This window comes from Anser anser, assembly GCF_964211835.1.
Source record: "Anser anser genome assembly, chromosome: W".
Classification (NCBI taxonomy): domain Eukaryota; kingdom Metazoa; phylum Chordata; class Aves; order Anseriformes; family Anatidae; genus Anser; species Anser anser.
The window spans coordinates 1,512,212-1,534,746 of NC_139731.1; the positions used below are offsets into that span (position 1 = coordinate 1,512,212).

Genomic DNA, 22,535 nt, shown 5'->3' on the forward strand with positions numbered 1-22,535 from the left:
TAACGTTTTAGAAAATTATTTACTAACCTTTTAGAAAAGGGGGGACTGAGAGAGGGAGTTAGGGGAATCTTATCAAGTAGAGATAGAGTGCTGACGGCATGAAACTAGGATCCTACTTAGTGTCTTTACTAACTATGGTGCTTGTGCAAATTAATTAAAGCAAGAAGCCTTGGGCCCCTTTACCAAGGTCAGTCTCTTAATAAGAGAGTGAGCCTATCTTAAGAAACTGGTAGAAACTGGTCCTGTGGATGGACAAGATCCAAGAAGCAACTGAGTCTGCGCAGAGACAAGAGGTCAACTAGCGGTTGTAAGAAATGGTCCAGCAATTCGTGCCACTAAGGGGTTTTGAAGGGTTAACATTGAGGCCTGGGTTTAGGCGAGAAGAGAACAAAGGGATTTCTTCAGAGAAAAACTGCTGACTTTGCACGAATGTGCAGTAACTTCTGACAGCCGGCCAAGAGACCACTAGATAAGGAGGAAGAATATGAGCCTCCCTGTCTCCCTGTCCGAGCGGCCCCCGAGAAAGTAACAGAGACTGATAAGCAGGTGCACCTGGAAGGACGTCGGATTCGGGAAACCAATTATAATAACCTTGCCTCTTTTAGAAGTAGTAATGAATATGTATTAGCCTAGGAGCATAAAAACCAGCCGCCTTACGTAACAGGTGTGCGTCCTGGTGGAGCAGAGACTCCCGGCGCACCCAGCGCTGTTTGCTTGCCTCTATTCGTTTAATAAATTGTAAACTTTGATTGTAATCCTATTTGGGACTCAGTCATTTATAACAATTGGGGGCTCGTCCGGGATGGTCTTGGTTCCTGAATTCTGACTTGATCTAGGAGGGGCGCCCCCACCATTTGGTGGCTCCTGTTCGAGTCAGGTCGGGACTAATGCCATCTCGAACCTGAATAAGGGCAAGAAAAGATTTAGATTTTTATGAGCTCCCTTTTGCCGGCTGCAGCACTATATTTTGCCCGTAATTCTGCGCGCGAAGATCCGAACGAAGACGACGGAGTCGTAAGTATTTAATGTGTATACCGTTCGGTTGGGTGGGATTCGGTTGCCTGTGTGTGTGTGAGAGTGTGATTGAGACGGAACGTAGTTCCGAAGCGATTGTGGAGGTCTTCTAACCGCGGTTCCAATCTCCCGCGAGGGACTTGGCCGGTGAAGGACCGAAGCGATTCCTATAGGATTCGTGGGCGGGTGATAGGTCCTAAACCCCCTGCAAGACACTCTCACTAAGGCAACCAAGGGCTGTAGGAATTGCCACAGTAAAATTCCTAGATGGGTCAGATTAAATCGAAGACCCGGGACCAGAGAAAAGGGAGCAAATTACCAGACATACCACCAGAAAGTCCATTAGGGATAATGATTAGAAATTGGAACGATAGGGGCCCCAGAAAAGGAAAAAGCAAAGTAAAAATGATTCAGTATTGTATGATAGAATGGCCAAAGGAGCCTTTAAGACCACATGTCTTTTGGCCTATTTTCGGATCTTTTGAAGACTGGGTTTGCCAGGCTTTAAATCTACATGTTAACTCAAAGGAACCTTTTAGTCAGGAGGAAAGTGATTATGCAAGATTATGGATCAGGACTTCACATCCTTTTCCAGCCTCAGTATTTACACTAAAAACAGAGGAGGAGTTTGAAGAAGGAGAAGAAAAACGGGAAAAAGAAAAAGAGGATAAATGGGAGCCATTAGATAATTTACCACCTCTATATTCTAACAATCCACCTCTGGCAGTGGCCCCACCTCCGGCAGCTGTGGTATCTCCACCGCCGACAGCACTGGAATCAGACCGACCCCCGGCTGCATGTACGAGAAGTAGGACTGCCACATATGAGGGAGCTTCTCTATATCCCTTAAGAGAGGTACCCCTGGGAGGCAATCAGGGAGGCATTGGGTTTGTGGAAGTCCCCTTAAATACCACAGATGTAAGGAATTTCAAGAAAGAAATGGGGGCCTTATTAGATGACCCCCTCGGAGTAGCTGAAAGACTGGACCAATTCCTAGGTCCCAATACTTATACCTGGGAAGAAATACAGTCCATTTTAGGGATCTTATTTACTGTCGAGGAAAAAGGAATGATTAGGCAAGCTGGAATGAGAATGTGGGAGAGACAGAATCAGGCAGGACCCCCAGGAGACCAAAAATGGCCAAACGTGGATCCCCACTGGGATCATCAACAACCCCAAGGAAGACAGAATATGAGGGATTTGAGAACATTAATCATACAGGGAATAAGGGAAGCTGTTCCCCGAGGGCAAAACATTAATAAAGCATTTAATGAACAACAAGGGAAAGACGAATCTCCAACAGAATGGTTGGAGAGATTAAGGAGAAGTTTACAAATGTATTCTGGAATTGACCCAAATACAGTGGCTGGAACTGCACTCCTTAGAACGCAATTCGTAGCTAAATCCTGGGGGGACATAAGGAGGAAATTAGAGAAGCTGGAAGATTGGCAAGAGAGGGGATTAGAAGAGTTACTTAGGGAAGCACAGAAAGTATATGTTAGGAGAGATGAGGAAAAACAAAAAGCAAAAGCTAAGATTTTTGTAGCAGCAGTAAGAGAAAGTCAGAGAAATAAGACTCTGTCCGGAGAAAGGAGGGAGAAGGGAATAGAGAAAGCCCCTAGGGGGCAGTCTTGTCGAGAGAAATCCACCATTCCCGCTTGTTACTATTGCAACAAGAAGGGACACATTCAGAGGAACTGTCGTAAGCGGGAGCAAGATGAGAAAACATTCAAAGAAGAATAGGGGTGTCAGGGGCTATATCTTCTGGGGACGTCAACATCAACGGAGCCCTTGATAAAACTACTAATTGGTCCCCATAAAGAGGAAGTTTTGTTTTTAGTGGACACAGGAGCTGAAAAATCTACTATTCAAAAACTTCCAAAAGGAGTAGAGGAAGGGAACAATTATATGTCAGTGATAGGGGCAAAAGGAGAGCCTTTTAGAGTGCCTGTCTTGAAAAATGTAAAAGTAGAAACTGGGAAGAAAACTTATGTTAATGATTTTCTTTTGCTCCCTGAAGCGGAGTACAATTTACTGGGGAGAGATTTGATTTTAAGATTGAATTTGAGCATTCAGAGTCAAGGGGACGAATTGCAGATTAAATTATACACTTTGACACAAAAAGATGAAGAAGTCATTAACCCTTTAGTATGGTATAAGGAGGGGGAGACTGGAAGGATAGAAATGGACCCCATAAATATTCAAATAATGGATCCCCATCGTCCAATCCGAGTCAAACAATACCCTATACCAATGGAGGGTCGAAAGGGGTTAAAACCTGTGGTTGACAGACTTCTGGAAAAAGGAACTTTAGAACCGTGCATGTCGCCTCATAATACACCCATCCTCCCCGTAAAAAAATCGGATGGGTCATACAGGATGGTGCAAGACCTGAGAGCTGTAAATCAGCGAACACTCGCTAAATTCCCTGTGGTGGCAAATCCTTATACTTTATTGAGTCGCATATCTCCCAAACATACCTGGTATAGTGTAATAGATCTGAAAGATGCATTTTGGGCCTGCCCTCTGGATGAGAGATCCAGAGATTATTTTGCCTTCGAGTGGGAGGACCCCGAAACGGGACGAAAACAACAATTAAGATGGACTGTGCTACCACAGGGGTTTACAGAGTCACCAAATCTATTTGGACAAACTTTAGAAAAAATTTTACAAGATTTCACGTTACCTAGGGGGGTCAAATTATTGCAATATGTGGATGATCTATTAATAGCAGGAGAAACTGAAGAGGGAACCCGAGAAGCTACTATTAAATTGCTAAACTTTTTAGGGGAAAGGAGATTAAAGGTGTCTCGATCGAAATTACAGTTTGTGGAACAGGAAGTAAAATACTTGGGGCACTGGCTGAGTAAGGGGAAAAAGAAATTAGATCCTGACAGGGTATTAGGGATTCTATCTTTAAGACCCCCACAAACTAAAAAGGAAATTCGGCAAGTATTGGGATTATTAGGATATTGTAGACCGTGGCTTGAAGGCTACAGTGAAAAGGTCAAATTCTTATATGAGAAATTAACTAATAACCAGCTTAAGTGGTTCACAGAGGATGATCAGAAATTTGAGGAAATAAAAAGGGCTTTAATACAGGCACCTGTACTGAGCCTTCCAGATCTGGAAAAACCTTTCTATCTCTTTGTAAATACATCGAACCAAACAGCATATGGAGTTCTCACTCAAGATTGGGCAGGGATTAAGAAACCTGTAGGGTATTGCTCTAGGTTGCTTGATCCAGTAAGTAGAGGGTGGCCTGCTTGTCTTCAAGCTCTGGTCGCTACAGCATTACTAATAGAAGAAGTTAGGAAGATTACCTTTAGTGCTCCTTTAAAGGTGTATACTCCACACAATGTTAGAAGTGTCTTACAGCAAAAAGCAGAAAAATGGTTAACGGATAGTCGGATCCTAAAGTATGAAGCAATACTAATTGACTCACCTGACTTAGAACTGAGGGTAACCTCTGCTCAGAGCCCAGCACAATTTTTGTTCGGAGAACCACAGGAGGGAGTACAACATAACTGTTTAGAGGTAATTGAGACTCAGACAACAGTGAGGCCGGATTTAAAGGATGCTGAGTTGGAGAAAGGAGAGGCACTGTTTGTAGATGGCTCCTCCCGAGTAGTGGAAGGAAAAAGAAAATCAGGATATGCAATAATTAATAAGAACTTAGAACCTGTGGAATCCGGACCTTTGAGCCCATCATGGTCAGCTCAGGCTTGTGAGCTGTATGCCCTATGTAGGGCCCTGGAACTATTAAAAGGGAAAAGTGGGACGATATATACAGACTCTAAATATGCATATGGGGTGGTCCATACTTTTGGAAAAATTTGGGAAGAAAGAGGTCTAATTAATACTCAAGGGAGGAATCTTATACATCAAGAGTTAATAATAAAAATTTTAAGGGCATTAAGAGAACCAAAGGAGATAGCAGTGGTACATGTAAGAGGACACCAAAAGGGATTGGATTATCGAATCACAGGAAATAATCTAGCAGATAAGGAGGCCCAGGAAGCAGCCCTGAGGACTCAGGTTGTTAAAATCAATGTGATACGAGAGGAAGAAAGGCGAGAAAGAGAAGAAAAGAAATTTACCCCTGAAGAACAAGCAAAATTGGAGAAAATAGGGGCTAAGTTAGAACAAGGAGAATGGACACTGCCTGACGGGCGAGAGATATTGCCAAAAGCCTATGCGAGGCAAATACTGGAACGTTTACATGCACAAACACATTGGGGTATGAAGGCATTAAGCGATCATTTCCTTAAACAATTTGGTTGCATTGGAATTTTTGAAATAGCGAAACAAATTACACAAGGTTGTTTAACTTGTCAGAAAATAAATAAGAAAGTGTTTCGACAAGCAGCTATGGGAGGGAGAAAAACAGCTTATAGGCCTTTCGAGAAAGTACAAGTTGATTTCACTGAATTGCCCAAGGTAGGGAGAATGAAATATCTATTGGTAATCGTAGATCATTTAACACAATGGGTAGAAGCTTATCCTGTAGCACGAGCTACTGCACAGACAGTGGTAAAAATTTTATTGGAACATTTAATACCAAGGTATGGGATAATCCAGTACATTGATTCTGATCAGGGCACACACTTTACTTCTAAAATAATAAAATTGTTGTGTCAATCATTAGGTATTCAGTGGGAATACCACACTCCCTGGCACCCACAGAGCTCAGGGAAAGTAGAAAGGATGAATCAAACAATAAAACAACAATTGACTAAGTTAATGATCGAGACACAGCTGCCCTGGACGAAATGCTTACCATTGGCACTTTTAAACATAAGAACTAAACCACACAGTGAGACTGGATTATCATCATATGAAATGTTATATGGTATGCCTTATTCTCAAGGGATGCCCCTAGGGAACAATGTAATTGAGGATCATAGTATCCAGAAATACATAATTACCATTGGAAGGAGATTACAGGAGCTAAGAGAAATTGGGATGATGACTCAGACACCACCTTTAGGATTTGCTATTCATAAGATACAACCAGGAGACAAGGTCTTAATAAAAACCTGGAGAGAAGAATCATTGAACCCCCGATGGGAGGGACCGTACCTTGTTTTACTTACTACTGAAACAGCTGTGAGAACAGCAGAAAGGGGTTGGACCCACGCATCCAGAATAAAAGGACCAATAACTACCGAAGCCTGGAGGGTTGAGTCCACTCCTGGGGAACTGAAACTGAGACTAAAGAGGAACTGATATCCCAGCAATAAGGTTCTGCATGAAGTAAGGGCACTGGATAAAGAGGACAAGGCTGAAGGGAGGAAAGGGAGAAGGCAAGACCGGGGTAGGACCCTCCACTGCGGTGTGTATGGTCTACCGAGGGAGGCAACCCCTATGGGTATTGACTGCCGAGTGAGAGGGCCTCGACCGGACTTCTCCCGCGCTAAGATCAGGTTGTCCTGAGAAAAGTAACATGAGAACCTCTTAAACCCATAATGAAATTGTGATTAGTTTTTCCAGGAGCTGGATCACCCCGAAGGGCTGAATGGTAACACAAGCTCTGAAAGCGGGCCCAACCTCATGATTGAAGGCGTTTCCCACACTCTCAAGATTGGACGACGAAAAAGGATAAGAAATGCTATACTTTCTGGTATTGTTTTTACAGGGGCAATTGGGCCATGGGCAAGAATGGAGGAATAACTTTTTCACTTTGGGGGAGGAAGTGGCTAGGGCCTTTAACCTTAGTAACTGCTGGATTTGTGGAGGACCGGGGGGAACTGAAAGTTGGCCCTGGGTAGCAGGCCCAGTTGAACCCAAGTGGTGGGTCAGTAATCTGAGCGAAGTTCATAATGGGACGCAATTTTGGAAAGAGGAAGGAGGCCCATGGCAGTTACACTCATCAGCTCGGGGTGTATACTGCTTGAACAGAACAGGAACAGTGGCGGTGGGAAAAAGCATTTGCAATTGGACTCTGTCTCCTGGATATGATTGTACCGATCCTGGATGTAGTCCTATAAACTGTACAGCACGTAGTGGGAAATGGAACACCACACATGTTCAGCTGAGAAATGGGACTTGGCTGAAATGCTCATACAGAGAATTTTTTGGATCCGGATGTAAAACTGTGGCAAGAGCACAAGCGGGGGGACAATTTGATGGTCAAATCTTGAGCTGTCAGCGCGATACCACCACTAAGGAACAGCATGTGGTGCGGGTCTATCGCTGGAAATGGCAGAATGAGAATGGGAGGCGAGTGTTCTTTAAGCATTTCTGGTCAGCTTATAATATAACTGGCCACCAAGGAGAACTGAATTGTGACTGTAAGTGGAAACCCGATGCGGGAGCTTGGAAGTGCGCATATACGAGTACGAACGGGGCAGACATTGTAACAGGACCACTCGGTAACAAGGACACTCTGTATTATCACGCCCCAAGGGCTAAAAAGGGATGGAATGGTCCTTTTCCAAATGGGACATGGGCCCTAAAGGGACATTATTGGGTGTGTGGCAAACATGCTTACAAGAGGCTACCTGAAAATTGGTCGGGAATATGCTATGTGGGGTACATAAGACCCTTGTTCTTTTTATTGTCACAAACACAAGGAGATCATTTAGGAATAAGATTATATGATGACCTGAACAGAGTGAAACGATCTATAGATACTTCCTTAGCCGGGGGTAGTGCCCAAGAATGGGGAAAGGATGAATGGCCTCCTGAAAGAATCATACAGCATTATGGGCCAGCCACCTGGAACCCGAATGAGTTGATATCAGGAGCCCGAGAACCTATTTATAATTTGAACCGAATAATTAGGTTGCAAGCTATCCTCGAAATTGTAACAAATCAAACAGCGACAGCCTTGGATCTTTTGGCTGACCAATCCACTCAAATGAGAAATGCTATATTCCAACATAGAATGGTCTTAGACTATTTACTAGCAGAAGAAGGGGGAGTATGTGGAAAACTGAACGATTCTAATTGTTGTCTACAGATTGATGATAATGGAAAAGTGGTCAAGCAGATAACAAAGGAAATTAGAAAGCTAGCCCACGTCCCAGTACAAACTTGGAAGGGTATGGATTGGGATTTCTTTTCATGGTTGCCTGGTGAACCATGGGTTAAAAGGATGCTGTTTTTATTTTTATGTGGTATAGTGACATTATTGTTTATACCTTGTATGATACCTTGCTTTACGTTGTTGATACGGCGAGTAATAAATAGCACCCAATTTGTAATGACTTCAGTGGAGAGAAAAGGTGACGTGTCGATAATGATGCTTAAGAAGTGGACACCCCGAGAACTGACTGATGAAATCCAATTGTTACTGACAAAGGTTGAAGGAGAGACACGAATTGATGATTAAAAAAAAAAAAAAAAGGGAGGAATTGTAAGAAATGGTCCAGCAATTCGTGCCACTAAGGGGTTTTGAAGGGTTAACATTGAGGCCTGGGTTTAGGCGAGAAGAGAACAAAGGGATTTCTTCGGAGAAAAACTGCTGACTTTGCACGAATGTGCAGTAACTTCTGACAGCCGGCCAAGAGACCACTAGATAAGGAGGAAGAATATGAGCCTCCCTGTCTCCCTGTCCGAGCGGCCCCCGAGAAAGTAACAGAGACTGATAAGCAGGTGCACCTGGAAGGACGTCGGATTCGGGAAACCAATTATAATAACCTTGCCTCTTTTAGAAGTAGTAATAAATATGTATTAGCCTAGGAGTATAAAAAATTAGATGCCTTACGTAATGGGTGTGCGTCCCGGTGGAGCAGAGACTCCCGGCGCACCCAGCGCTGTTTGCTTGCCTCTATTCGTTTAATAAATTGTAAACTCTGATTGTAATCCTATTTGGGACTCAGTCATTTATAACAGCGGTGATGAGGAAGAGTCATCAATCTTCATCCCCACGACCCCCGAAGACCACCACCAGAATACACTGCGCAAGTGCACATGGGAGGAGTTTACGGAAATGACTCCTTGGAACTAATTTTAATACGAAGCGGGGACAGGTTATGAATATGTATAGGCGTATTGTGAAACTTCATGCATATGTAACTCTTTGCTGCATATAACCATGGCAAGTTGCTGCATCAGGTGCGCACGATTTTGGAGGGGCTACCCCCCCGTGCTGCCCAGCGCTGAATAAACATACCTACTTTACAATCTTACTGATTGTGGAGTCCGTTTTCCGCATGTCACTACCAGCTGATGCGCAGGTGATGACCGGGCCACTGCTATAAGGGTGAGACCATCGTGGACTCTCGGCCCTGCCTAGGAAGGAGTGCGGGACCGAAGGCACGGCCTAGCTGTTAACAGCCACATCCCGCCCAGCTTTCTTTCACGCATATGCTGCCTGCTTCCTGAGGATTGGAGAGTAATCCTGTTGGGGGTCATAGAATCAGTAAGGTTGGAAAAGACCTTCAAGATCATCTGGTCCAACTGTCCCCCTACCATCAATATCACCCACTAAGCCATGTCCCTAAGCACCACATCCAACCTTTCTACCCTCAGGGACAGTGACTCCACCAACTCCCTGAACAACCCATTCCAATGCCTGACTACTCTTTCTGAGAATAAAGGTTTCCTAATTTAAAAACTAAACCTTGCCTGGTGCAACTTGAGGCCATTCCCTCTAGTCCTATCACTAGTTACCTGTGAGAAGAGGCCGATCCCCAGCTCCCCACAACTTCCTTTCAGGTAGATGTAGAGAGTAATAAGGTCTCCCCTGAGCCTCCTGTTCTCCAGATGAAACAGCCCCAGTTCCCTCAGCGGCTCCTCATAGGACTTGTGTTCCAGGCCCCTCATCAGCTTCGTAGCCCTTCTCTGGACATGTTCCAGGTCCTTCTTATAGCGAGGGGCCCAAAACTGAACACAGTACTGGAGGTGTGGTCTCAACAGAGCAGAATACAAGGGAACAATCACCTCCCTGGTCCTGCTGGCTACACTATTCCTGATACTAGCCAGCATGCCGTTGGCTTTCTTGGCCACCTGGGCACACTGCTGGCTCATGTTCAGGTGAGCAATCAGCACCCCCAGATCCGTTTCCTTTGCACAGCTTTCCAGCCACTCTGCCCCAAGCCTGTAGCACTGCATGGGGTTGTTGTGACCAAAGTGCAGGACCTGGCACTTAGCCATGTTGAACCTCATCCCGTTGGCCTCTGCCCATTGACCCATCCTGTCCAGGTCCCTCTGCAGGGCCTTCCTACCCTCCAGCAGATCGACACTTCCCCCCCAACTTGGTGTCATCTGCAAACTTCCTGAGGGTGCACTCAATTCCCTCGTCCAAATCATCAATAAAGATATTCAAGAGGATGGGCCCCAACACTGTCCCCTGGGGGAACACCACTCATGACCGGTCTCCAGTTGTATTTCACTCCATTCACCACCACTCTCTGGGCCCAGACATCCAGCCAGTTTTTTACCCAGCAAAGAGCATACGTGTCCAAGCCATGGGCTGCCAGCTTTTCCAGGAGAATACTATGGGAGACTGTGTCAAAGGCTTTGCTGAATTCTAGATAGACTACATCAACAGCCTTTCCCTCATCCACCAGGCGGGTCATCCGGTCATGGAAAGAGATGAGGTTGGTCAGGCAGGACTTGCCTTTCATGAACCCATGCTGACTGGGCCTGATCCCCTGGTTGTCCTGGGCTGGTCCTGTGTGGGTTTCTCCACGGGAAGCGAAAAACGGGCTCTTTGGGAGCTGCTCCAGGTGTGGGTCTGTGCCATGGGGCCTATTCATCAGGAGCGGGTTGGTCCGGCTTGGGCCCCCTTGGGCTGTGGGGAGGTCTGCCTTCCCCACCAGGGGCCTCTCTGTGGGCCGCAGGGGGGCTTCAGCTCCAGCACCTGGAGCACCTCTGCACTGCACTCCCCCTCCTCTGCACTGACCTTGGTGTCTGCAGGGAGGTTTCTCACTCCTCACTCTCCCAGCTGCTATTGTGCAGCAGTTTTCCTTTTCTTGGATGTGCTCTCACAGAGGCACAAATTGCATTGCTCATGGCTTGGCTCTAGGCAGCAGTGGGCCCTTTTGGATCCAGCTGAAACTGGCCCTTATCTACCATGGGGCAGCTGCTGGATTCTTCTCACAGGGGCTAGCACTGCAGCCCCCCACTACCAGAACCTTGCCATGTGAACCCAATACACTGGGGCAGCTAGGTCATTACTGGCCTGTAAAGTATTAGGGATTAAATTAACTAATGAAACCCTAAATGTGATGGGGGTAGAAGGGACTGGGATAACAGTGCCACTTTTGGGGGACACCAAGCAGAGACTAGGGATAGAATGATCACTGGGCAATTACTGTATGTACCCGAGGCAGGGACTAACTTGTTGGGAAAGGTGTTGATAATGAAATTGGGCATTCAAATAGTAAATTGTTAGATTGGAATAAGTGTTATTAATGGGGTGCTCTCAGACCCTGGGAGCAAAGATACATTTGCCTTTGAGTGGAAAGACCCTGAAATGGGGCAGAAGCAGCAATACAGATGGACAATTTTACCTCAGGGGTTTACAGGGCCACCAATTTATTTGGGCAAGTTCTAGAAGAAATCTTGGAGTAATTCCAACCTCCCGAGGAGGTGTTACTGTTACAATATGTGGATGATCTTTCATTGTCAGGACAGGAGAAAAGAGTTGTGAAGGAAGCCACTAACAAGCTATTCAGCTTTCTGGGAAAACAGGGCTTGAGAGTATTGAAAATAAATTAAAATTCGTAGAAAGAGAAATCAAGTATTTAGGGCATCTTGTGTGTGAGGGGGAACGAGGAATAAATCCAGAGAGGATTCAGGGAATTGTTGAGCTACCCCTACACAAAACTAAAAAGAACTAAAAAGTTTTAAGAGAAAGAGGTTTTTAAGGAATTAGGAGTCACGAAGTCCAAAGGAAAACAGATGCTCCCTGATGGGAGAGAAATGATGAATAAAGTGCTAATGAGGCAAATATTAACTGTTTTGCATCAAGAGGGTCATTGGGGAATTCAAGCAGCGTGTGAAACGCCACCCTTGGAAGTCCTGATCCATCCATTCCAAGCAGGAGATTTTGTTTTGATGTGAACATGGAGAGAACTGAAACTGCAGCCTGAGTGGGATGGACTGTTCCAAGTGCTCCTGACAACTGAGATGACAGTAAGAACAGCTGAGAAAGGGTGGACTCATACCTGGGTAGAAGCATCAGTTAACCTGTTGTCCTGGTTTCAGCTAGGATAGAGTTAATTTTCCTCCTAGTAGCTGGTAGGGTGCTATGTTTTGGATTTAGGATGAGAAGAGTGCTGATAACATGCTGATGTTTTAATTGTTGCAGAGCAGTGCTTACACCAAGCCAAAGACTTTTCAGCTTCTCGCTCTGTCCTGCCAGCGGGCAGGCTGGGGGTGCAGCAGGAGCTGGGAGGGGACAGACCCAGGACAGCTGACCCAAACTGGCCAAAGGGGTATTCCATACCATCTGACGTCATGCTAAACAATATATAGGGGTGGCTGGCCGGGGTGGGGGGCCGGCTGCTCGGGGATAGGCTGGGCATCGGTCAGCGGGTAGGGAGCAATTGCATTGTGCATCACTTGTTTCGTACACATTATCATTAGTAGTACTATTATTATTATTATTATTATTTTCCTGTCCTAATAAACTGTCTCTATCTCAACCCACAGGCTTCACTTTCCCGTTTCTCTCCCCCATCCCAGAGAGGGAGGGGGGAGGGTGAGCGAATGGCTGTGTGGTGTTTAGCTGCCGGCCAGGTTAAATCACAACAGTCTTTTTTGGCACCCAACGTGGGGCCTGAAGGGTTGAGATAATGACAGATCTGATCAGAGCGTTTTAAACCAAAGTTTGTATAAGTATTAGACCTGCTTAATAGTTGCTAGTCACAATGTTGATTGCTTTAATCTCAAGTCTGCTGTGCCTGTTTTCCAAATTGAGTTTTATAGCACGTTACTTACTGTATGTGTTCCCCCTCGTGCTGTTTATCCTTTCCGGGCCCTGGTTTGAGATCATTATGGTACTGTGCGGTGTAACAGTGGCTTATGAAATGATGAAATTTCTGATCATGACCCTAACCTGGTATTTGTACTCAGCACTGCCGTCGACTCTGTACTTGGGAAACCATATCTCGGAAACTATTAACAATTACCCCTATTGCCTTTTTTCGTCAGGGAGCCGATCTGTGGAGGGGACAGGGGGAGATATTTTTTCCTACTTGTTCACTCTCCCTTTCTCCTTCACCACCCTCTTATCCCCCAAGCTAGTTACAATAGTTCTTCAAGATTTTGAATATCCTTGGGATGTTCAGACCAGCATGGAGTTATTGTTATGTCTCCTGAATGCGCTTCAGGTTTTGTTTAAGGTTAAACAACTACTTAGGAATCTCATCCAGATATCTGTCTTGAGGCGGGATAGTTGTGAGTGGCAGGGAGTGTGGGAGGATATGGGCGGGTTTCTAGAGCAGTGGTCACCTCCACTGTTTTGGAAATTCACCTCTGAACAACTCCAAAATCCTAAAAAACTGGTAGAATGCTTGAAAAAAGGGTGTCATGACTCTGGCAATTCCAAAGAGACACAAATCACTGTAGCACGCTGGGGTCTGGCCTATGCCTATCGAGCTGCAATCGATGCTACTGTCAACCTAGTGACAGATCCCGAGGCCACTCCAAGTCCTGTGACAGGCCAAACAGCCACTCCAACCCCTGCAGCCACTCCAACCCCTACGATGGACCCTACAGCCGCTCCAGCCCCTGCGGCTGCTCCAGGCCCTGCGGCCGCTCCAACCCCTCTGATGGGCCCAGTGGTCATTCCAGCTCCTGTGACGGGCCCTGTTGTTGTTCCAATCCCTATGACGGGCCCAGCGTGTATTCCAACTCCTGTGGCAGACCCTGTGGCTGGGTCAGAGAAACGAGCTGTAGCAGTGCAAGTTGCCCCTGTAGACAAGGTGAAAAGATGGTATAGAGATTCACGTCGTTTAAAACGCAGAGAAACTTCTGCTAAGACTAAGTATAGAGAAGACGAGGCCGGGCCATCAGAGGAACAGGAGGATGAAGATGAAGATGTCAGAAAAGCAACAGTAACTAACCGAAACGTATACCAGTGTGAGCTACGAGATGTACGGAAAGATTCTGGTCGCTGCATAAGAGAGCAGCTTGTCACCTGGCTGCTCCAGTGCTGGGACACCGGAGCCAATTGTGTGGAATTAGAGGGCAGGGAAGCCAGGCGGCTGGGATCCCTTGCTAGAGACGCAGGCATTGACAAAGCAATTGGAGATGGAGCACGATCTCACATCCTCTGGAGGCGTCTCCTGTCAGCTGTGAAGGAAGGGTATCCCTTCAAGGAAGAACTTGTGTGTCTACCAGGCAAGTGGACCACTATGGAGAAGGGAATCCAGTACCTGAGGGAATTAGCTGTACGGGAGGTGATTTATAGGGACCTAGACAACGAACAAATATCCACAGATCCAGATGAAGTCCGGTGTACACCACCCATGTGGCGGAAGTTTGTACGGAGTGCACCATCATCATATGCCAGCTCATTGGCAGTAACGGCCTGGAAAGAACATGAGGAACCCACAGTGGATGAAGTGGCTAAACAACTCCGGCAGTATGAAGAAAGTCTCTCTTCTTCCCTACAGGCCTGCGTCTCGGCTGTGGAGAAACTTTCTGAAAGTGTCCATCAACTAAAAGAGAATACTTTGGAGAAACTTTCTGAAAAGGTCCACCAACTTGAAGAGAGATCATTTTCCTCCCCACCTGTACAAACCGGTGTCTCAGCTATCGGGGTAAACGTTCATCTGTGCAAGGAAGATGATATAGTGGGTACACACCCCGTGCCACCCTGTCATTTTACCTACGTGACCATGGAGAGGACATGAGAAAATGGGGTGGAAAATCTACCTTGACCCTAGAGGCATGGGTACGTGAGTTGCAAAGAAAAACAATCGGGAAAAATAGGTTCTCTGAGAAGCTTGCTGCTCCAACTTCCAGCAGGCAGTCCTCCAGACACAGTAATGAAGATTCTGACCAGGATTAGAGGGGCCCTGACTCCAGCCAGGGGGAGGAAGGGACAATCGAGTTTATTGGACTGTGTGGATTCGATGGCCTGGCACGTCAGACGCACAGAAGTATAAGGCTTTAGTAGACACCGGTGCACAATGTACTCTAATGCCATCAAGCTATAAAGGGCCAGAGCCCATCTGTATTTATGGTGTGATGGGGGGATCCCAGCAGTTAACTGTATTGGAGGCTGAAGTGAGTCTAACCGGTAATGAGTGGCAAAAGCACCGTATTGTGACTGGCCCAGATGCTCCGTGCATCCTTGGCATAGACTATCTTAGAAGAGGATATTTCAAGGACCCAAAAGGGTTCCGCTGGGCTTTTGGCATAGCTGCCTTGGAGACAGAGGACATTAAACAGTTGTCTACCTTGCCCGGTCTCTTAGAGGACCCTTCTGTTGTGGGGTTGTTGAGGGTTGAAGAACAGCAAGTGCCGATCGCTACCACAACTATGCACCGGCGGCAATATCGCACCAACCGAGACTCCCTGAGTCCCATCCATAATCTAATTCGTCAACTGGAGAGCCAAGGGGTGATCAGCAAGACTCATTCACCTTTTAATAGTCCCATATGGCCAGTGCGAAAGTCTAATGGTGAGTGAAGACTAACAGTGGACTATCGTGGCCTGAACGAAGTCACGCCACCTCTAAGTGCTGCAGTGCTGGACATGCTAGAACTCCAGTATGAACTGGAATCAAAGGCAGCCAAGTGGTACGCCACAACTGATATCGCTAATGCATTTTTCTCCATCCCTCCAGCAGCAGAGTGCAGGCCACAGTTTGCTTTCACTTGGAGGGGTATCCAATACACCTGGAATTGGCTGCCCCAGGGGTGGAAACAGAGCCCTACCATTTGCCATGGACTGATCCAGTCTGCGCTGGAGCAGGGGAAAGCTCCTGAACACCTGCAGTACATCGATGACATCATTGTGTGGGGTGACACAGCAGAGGAAGTTTTCGAGAAAGGGAAGGAAATAGTCCAAATCCTTCTGAAGGCCGGTTTTGCCATAAAACAGAATAAAGTCAAAGGACCTGCATGAGAGATCCAGTTTTTAGGAATAAAATGGCAAGATGGACGTCGTCAAATCCCAATGGATGTGATCAACAAAATAACAGCTATGTCTCCACCAACTAGCAAAAAAGAAACACAAACTTTCCTAGGTGTCGTGGGGTTTTGGAGAATGCATATTCCAAATTACAGTCTGATTGTAAACCCGCTCTACCAAGTAACCCGTAAGAAGAATGCTTTTGAATGGGGCCCTGAGCAACGACAAGCCTTTGAACAAATTAAGCAGGAAATAGTTCATGCAGTAGCCCTCGGGCCAGTCCGAACAGGACCAGATGTAAAGAATGTGCTCTACACCGCAGCCGGGGAGAATGGTCCCACCTGGAGCCTCTGGCAGAAAGAACCTGGGGAAACTCGAGGTCGACCCCTGGGGTTTTGGAGTCGGGGATACAGAGGATCTGAGGCCCGCTACACTCCAACCGAAAAGGAGATATTGGCAGCATATGAAGGGGTTCGATCTGCTTCGGAAGTGGTCGGTACTGAAGCGCAGCTCCTCCTGGTACCCCGACTGCCGGTGCTGGGCTGGATGTTCGAAGGAAGGGTCCCCTCTATACATTATGCAACTGATGCTACATGGAGCAAGTGGGTTGCCCTGATTACTCAGCGGGCTTGAATAGGAAACCCCATTTTTCTCTTTCAGCAATTTCTATGGTCAGGTGAATTGCTTTCATTTCTGCATACTTACTTGACTCATGATTATAATCATGAAAATGATTATTAGTTAAATAATTTAACTAAAGGGAAAAGGAAATGGGGAAAAAAGGAAACAAACAAACAAACAAAAACACAAGCAAAGGCCCTGTGGAAGCGCAGAGGAAAGAAATTATTCTCTACTTTCCGCCATCGAGCGATGCTTGACCACGTCCTTGAAGCAGGGCCTCAACACACGTAGCCATTGTTTGGGAGGACAGATGTTTTCACAACGAGAGCCCACCCCCACCCTCTCCTTCCTTTTTCCACCTTTTATTGCTGAGTGTGACATCATATGGTATGGAATATCCCTTTGGTTGGTTTAGATCAGCTTCCCTGGTCTTCCCAGGGAAGCTTCCCCTCCCCCTTCTTGCCTCCCCCCAGCCTTCTGGCTCTTGGGGGGTTAGAGGGAGTCCTGATGCTGTGTCAGTATTGCTCAGCAGTATATACAACACTGGTGTGATACCAGTGCTGTTCTGGCTACAAGTGCAGAGCACAGTGCTGGATGGGCTGCTGCAGGGAAAGTTAACTCCATCCCAGCCAGACCCAGTACACCTCCCTTGACCTGCTGGCAACACTCTTCTGAATGAATTGGTAGTTATACTGTCAAGTAATTCTTCTCAGTTTGTGAGCAGTAAATCTAGAAATGCGCTGTTCCTAGGTGGCATGTCCAGCATCTGTTGCAGGAAGCAGTCCTCAGTGCATTCCAGGAACCTGATGGACAACTTGTGCACCTCTGTGTTGTTTTCCCAACAAATGTCTGGGTAATTGAAGTCACCCATGAGGACCAGGTTCTGACAGCCTGAGACCTCCTCAAGCATCCAAAGTAAGGTTTCGTCAGCCTTGTCATCTAGGTCGGTAACAGATACCTAACATAAGATCCCCCTTTGGTGATAATCCCTCTAAACTTGATCCAGAGGCATTCGATAGAACTTTTGTCATCTCCATAGTTCACCTCCATGCACTTGGATTTCTTTTTTACATAGAGTGCAACTCCACCTCCTCTTCTTCCTTTCCTATCTTTCCAAAAGAGCTTGTAGCCATCCATTGTGGTCTTCCAGTCATGTGAGTTTTCCCACCATGTTTCTCTGATTCCTATGGCATCATAACTCTCAAACTAGGCACAGAGCTCCAGTTCTTCCTGTTTGTTGTCCAGACTGCACGCATTGGTATACCCGTGCTTGAAGTGGCTGGACATAGGGTTGTTTCTGAATGTGCAGATGTCACAGCTTTGGACATTTCCACCCAAGTTTGTTAGTTTAAAACACGATTCACCAAGTCCTCCAGTCTGCTAGCAAAGATTTGATGCAAAGGGGATCAAATATGTTGGCAGTTTTGGCAATGTTTTTTGATGTATTTAATTATTTTTTATTGATAAGAGTTGGGTTGCAACTGCAAAATCTGTGGTCACCCTCCAGCTTTGAGTCAGTGATCATTTATAATGGCTTTTACTTAGCTTTGTCTTCATACTAATTTTCGTGCAATGTCCATATTTCAAAGTGAAAGTTTGGGCAGCTAAAGCATTTTTGAATAAACAACAGGAAAACTGAAATATTTGTTTTGGTCATAACAATTAAATTTTTAAGGAATTAATTATGTGAGTAATAAAGAGGTTAGCCTTAAAAAATATCTATATCCTAAAAGCTACAAGTATTTTAAAACTATCACAATCACAGTGAAGATGAAAAGCAGCTATTTAATTTATTGTTACAAAGCATCAAACATGGTTATCACTATATTCATAAATAAATAGAATAGATATCATTATGTATTATAAATTTAATTACCAATGCCTTTTATTTGATTATTATCACTACTGGCCTCATATCTTAACTGCATTTTACAAATAAATATTAACATTTTGTTTAAAACTTTTAGTTGAAAGTGGTATGAAATACACTTTATTGCAAAACAAATTGAGTTCAGTATTAATGCTTAAAATTCTTTCAACATTTTGCTCTCTTAAGATGCCTTAAAAATAACATATGGGTATTAACGCTATAATAGAATAATTACAATCTACAATTAAAAAAAACACCACACGTCACTTACTACAGAGTTGATTCCATAATTCAAATGATTAAGTGTATTTTCATAACTTTTTGAATTAAAATGCAATAGAAAAAAATATTTGGAAGTTTTATCTATTTGGAGATAAACCCAGATAATCTTTACAGCATGGTTTCTAACCCTTGCATGCAGCAACACCAACCCCATCAGTCATTTCATATTGCAATTAGTAATTGAGACTATTTTACATGATATTTCATTTTTCCCAGAATTTAATAGTACATCAGCTAACCAAATGTAAAAATTTTTTTCAGTGTTTATTAGAAAACCTTACTTTTTCAGTAGAGGAGCCATGGCTTTTAACTGAAGTACTTCTGGCAGAAATGTTCTCAGCAAAAAATACCTTCTCCATTGTCTGGGCAGGCAACAGGAACAACCACAGACTTGCAGCTAAAATGCAAAGAGTAGATTTCTTCTCATTACCTCGCCAACCAGGGGATCCCCGAAGCAGCACCCAGACAGAGGTACACGAGCACAGGCACACAAGCGGGAACACAGGAACCGCTAAACAGGGTCCATGCTAGGAGATCGCCAGCCTGCTGGTTTCACCTGTTTTTATCAAGACTTTGTGCAGGTGCAGTTTTTACCACCATGCTGTCTTTCTCACTGTGCTTCTTTGATCTCTGTACCAAGACCGGGAGCTCAAGCACAACCAATAGGCCACCTCCAAGTTCACCAAACACCTATGTTATCTATGCACAGGTGTGCTATTTGTCAAACACACAGAGCACAAACAGCAGCAGACATAATTTATATGTTTTTCTACATTGCTGCTCCCCAGACTTTACGCATTCCCAGCTGCAAGGTCACTTGAGCGTATTTATAATCCTCCTCACCAGTCTTTGGCTTTTAACCCATTCCTCCCAACATTCCACCCCCTTTTGCTCAAGTGACCACTGCTGCTGGGCCTGGGAATGTGGGACAGGCTAATTTATAAGGCACACAATAAAGTACATAGGGAAAGGAATAAACATAACCCATTCCCCTCCCTGTCAGGGAATTGAAGCACTCAGCTAGCCAGGTAGCACCAGTAGATTGTTTAATTTAAAGCATTAAGTCCTGAAGACGTTGAATGTTGTCCTCCACGCTAGCTGATTCATCTGTTAAATTGAAGCATCACATGCCTTCAAACCCAGAGCAGCGTCTATGATGTTGAAGAAGAAAGTAGTCCATCATCAATCAGTGTTGTAGGGTTTCTTGGGGTACAGCAGTCACTTTTGAATTTAAGGCAATAATTTCCTTTTATGTCCAATGTAAGCCCTGTGCAAGGGCACACACCAGGTGCTCTATATTTGCTACTTGAAAAGAATAACAATAAGAAGTTAGTTACAGTAAAAAGCCAACCACATTCAAGTATTTACATACTGATCTTGCAGAAATGTATCCAGGGTGTGTGCTTGTAGTACAAAGTTACAAGGCACAATGAGCCAGCCTGTGATAAGGGAGGAAAATAGGAGTGTCATTTCCTTCCAGTAATACATACGCCATTGCTCCAGCTTCTTCAGCTAATATTACCTTGAGATTAGTAACTTGAGACAGATCAATTGCCCATACAGATCAAAGAGCTATGATTTGCACATTTTCAGGTTGAACTTCAATTCGATATTGGATTCGTGACACCAACAACATCATCCCAATACTATCTCCCCTAGATAAGGCACAGGTATTCGTCGAAGATACCTGAAATATGAGAACTCGAGAATCTGATATTAACAGAGGATGTAGAATAAGGAGAGAAACTGGAGTACAGAACCATACTGCATTCTCAGGAGTTGTTATGTGGATTTTCACATCTAGATTAATAGGTTGTGGTCCCACCATACAATCTGTCAGTGTAAACAGTTTCATTTCCCCTGTGGTTAGTATTTTGGGGGAGACACAATGTAGAATTTCAGTCCTCACCATGTTATAATCATAGGGTATCTGATTGTGAATATTCTGGTTGATTAACAAAAAAGCGGCTTAAAGTAAACTCCAATGTTGTAAAGTTCTAGTACTGGTTAACTTTCTAGATTGTTCCTTCAGCATCCCATTCATTCTGTCAATCAAGCCATTAGCTTGGGGATGGTAGGCAGCGTGGAATATCCAATCTGTTCCTTGGTCACTTTGAGTTTGATGAGGAGGTATGTACTGATGGATGAGTTGTTCCAGTGCTTCAATTATGCTATGCTGATTAGCATATTTGGTGGGTTTAGCAAAGAACAATCCTGATACTGTATCCACAGCAGTGAATACATGTCGCCACCCCCTTGATGGGGGCAGGGGGCCAATGTAATCCATCTGCTGGGTATTCAAAGCCCACTGACTAGATGCCTGTACACCTGTTTGCCATGATATAATTTCTGGAGCCAGAGCACATGCAAGTGCTCTCCCTTGTCTTTGTCCAGTTGCCGTGTATATTGTACTCCTGTCTGTAAACCAGGCATCTTTTTTGTGCTTTTCTATTAACTCATCATAAGGGGGTGCTTCATCCACAGGAGATGGAGGGAGATCTCGGCGGGGGGGGGTCCATTAGTGTGGGCACATGATTAAAGGATATGCTTACTAGAAGAGTGGCCATAATCAATAGATCATCAATATAATGGTAAACAGTAACCATAGCCAACAATATTGCTACATCAGTTGCTATCATTTGGTGGCAAATAGAGGGACTGTGTTTATATCCCTGGGGCTATACTTGGAAAGTATATTGCTTTTGTTGCCAGGTAAAGACAAACCGGTCCAGGCTTTCTGAAGCAAGGGCTATTGAAAACAAAGCATTAGGAAGATCCATCACCACCTTCCGGTGTTGTAAATTTTTGTTAATTCTTTCTATGGGAGTAACCATGCCTGTTAGTCATAACTGCAAGTGGGGAGGTGACTTTATTTATTTTTCTATAATCTACAGCCATTCTCCAAATGCAGTCTGATTTTTGAACGTGACAACTAGGATTATTAAAAGCAGTCATGGTTTCTTTAACGATTCCCACTTGTTGAAGTGCCTGAAAGTTTTCAGCAATTTCCTCCTCCCCCCCCGCCCCCCGAATGTGGTACTCTTTTACAGTCACCATTTTGGCAGGCATGGGCAGCACAACAGGATCCCACTTTGCGAATTCACACAAAACAGTTACAGATTGAATAGTAAATCCTCCTTGCAAAGTCCCGAAGCAGAAGCGACGATTTACCATTTCAACTGATATTGGCAGCATATGAAGGAGTTCAATCTGCTTCGGAAGTGGTCAGTACTGAAGCGCAGCTCCTCCTGGCACCTTGACTGCCAGTACTAGGCTGGATATTCAAAGGAAGGGTTCCCTCTACACATCATGCAACTGATGCTACATGGAGCAAGTGGGTTGCACTGATTACTCAGCGGGCTCGAATAGGAAACCCCAGTCGCCCAGGAATCTTGGAGGTGATTATGGACTGGCCAGAAGGCAAATACTTTGGGATATCATCAGAGGAGGAGGTGGTCCGTGCTGAAGAAGCCCCACTGTACAACAAGCTACCGGAAAATGAGCAGAAATATGCCCTGTTCACTGACGGGTCCTGTCGTATTGTGGGAAAGCATCGGAGGTGGAAGGCTGCTGTATGGAGTCCTACGCGACGAGTTGCAGAAGCTGCTGAGGGAGAAGGTGAATCGAGCCAGTTTGCAGAAGTGAAAGCCATTCAGCTGGCTTTAGATATTGCTGAACGAGAAAAGTGGCCAGTTCTCTATCTCTATAC

General features: G+C 45.1%; 1 protein-coding gene and 1 long non-coding RNA gene across 2 annotated transcripts in view; both read left to right on the plus strand.

Annotated features, from left to right (window-relative positions):
- LOC310888609 (uncharacterized protein) overlaps window positions 1-22,535 on the plus strand; it is a gene marked incomplete at both ends in the record, with an annotated part of 380,131 nt that overhangs the window by 306,649 nt on the left and 50,947 nt on the right. The window lies entirely within an intron of this gene.
- On the plus strand, window positions 50-8,382 carry LOC310888696. Its single transcript, XR_014576066.1, has 2 exons — window positions 50-1,014; window positions 6,499-8,382. It is a non-coding gene; the product is annotated as an uncharacterized lncRNA (long non-coding RNA).